Here is a 1,881-nt window from a genome sequence, read left to right as displayed (position 1 = left end):
CGGGGCACGCTGGGAGCCCCGGCGCGGCGGCGCTGCGCCTGCGTGGTCCGCGTCTTGGCGGGACTCTCCGAGCCCGGTCGCGGGTCTTCTCTTACCGTCGGTCCTTGTTCGCTGGCGCCCAGCAAGCTACACAAGCAAGGACTGGCCCAGCCAAGTAGTGTCCCAAACTGAGTGACACTTCACTTTCACCCCGCCGGGAACCGGCCAGGCCCTCCCCCGTCCCTCCGTGCTGCCCCCTGGCGGCCAGGAGGATTAAGCCGGGTCTGCCGCGAGCGCTCTCCGACGTCGGTGACCCGCATTGCAGTCCGCTCCCCACCGGCTGCCACCCGCTGCCCTCCTGGGAGGGGCTTACCCGACCCCGGCCCGCCACCCGGCACTCCCGATTCCCTTTTATTGTGCATTATTTCCCTCCTTTGCACTTCCCACATTTCAAATACTGTTTACTTCCTTTCATTATGCGCTCTGGACGTTGTGCTCCGTGAGGGCTGGCTGAGACCTTTGCCCTGCTTAGCTCGCCGACGTAGCGGAAGAACAGTGCTGGCACACAGTAGGTGCTCAATAACTGTTGGCTGACTTGATGACTGCCCAAGCGATGAGAACACACGGAGCATCCCTGTTGTATCAAGTGCGCAGAGCAGGAGGGGACGCCCTTGAGTAAGGAACTGCAGCCTGTTGACGCTGCAGTTGTGGGCGCCCATGGCGGTGACCTGCTCAGGCAGCGTCCGCTTCGGGATTTTTTTCATACATAGTGCTATACGTCTTGTGATGATTGTTTGAAAAATGCAAGAGCAACCTGGAAGGTTGCTCCCTGTCAGTATAGTCTTAACTGGCAGATTATGGGCGTGTTATAAATTATTTAACCATTTTCCTGCTAATAGATATTTAGGCTGTTTCCAAGTTACGAAAGGCTGCAAAAAGAAGTTTTGAACGTGTCCTCCAAGCTCATACGTGAAATCAGTATTTCTCTCCATGGATACGTAGAAATGCGTCTGTATGTGTTTTACGTAAGCCAAATTGCTCTCCAAAAAGCCTGTGTTATGGCGCGAACGATTCTGAGGCTCATGGAGCCAATTGAGATTAATTATGAACCTTTATTAGCCGCCGGTGACTGACTCTCTACCACGCGGGGCTAGATGAGATCAGCCTCGAGCTTTCAGAGGAGGCAGCTGCTAAAGCTTAAGGCCATATCCTGGTGGTCTCTGGAACAAGCCAGCAGATTACAGAAGCGCAAGTTGCCTGTTAGCATATCTTTGCCTGGAACAACACCCTTAATTAACAAGTAAATGGATTACAGAAGCAGACGTTGGCCTTCCTCACATCTTATACAATACACCTGCTAAACCACATCCAAGCAAGTAGGACAACTTCTGGTATCTAAAGATATTTCTTCCCTGTAGCTGACTTAGCTAGTTGGCTCACTTGAAAATTTTCCACCCTTGACACCTGGCTAATGACAGCCTCACCCATTTCAGCTCACCCACTACGAATATTGGTCAGTCAATCCCACCCTTCCCAGTCTGGCGGCAAAGAAGTGTCCGGTGTTTTGTTTCTGCGTCGGCGCCGCGTCTGCTGCTGGGAGCAGGCGCAGAAAGGGAGACGCGCGGCGGTCTCTGTGGGGGTTCTGGGCCTCCCCGCGCCTGCGCCCCCACCTCGGGCTAGCGCCGCTCGCGGCGAGCTGGCTCGTCCGTGTTCTGGCAGAAAAAGCCGAGAGGCAGTCGGGGCCAGCAAGTGGAAAGTCAGATAGGGCCGTGGAGTTTGACGCTGGGCCCCGCGGAAAACAGCGACGCTTAATCGGGGCAAAGGCTGGGCGCGCGTCTCGGGAAGAGCGGGTGCGGCCGGACCGGTGGGGTTGGCCCCGCGGCTGGGGCGCGCTGGGGCGGG

Source organism: Pteropus vampyrus, unplaced genomic scaffold, assembly GCF_000151845.1.
Source record: "Pteropus vampyrus isolate Shadow unplaced genomic scaffold, Pvam_2.0 Scaffold405, whole genome shotgun sequence".
Taxonomy (NCBI): domain Eukaryota; kingdom Metazoa; phylum Chordata; class Mammalia; order Chiroptera; family Pteropodidae; genus Pteropus; species Pteropus vampyrus.
Note: the sequence above shows the minus strand (reverse complement) of the source record.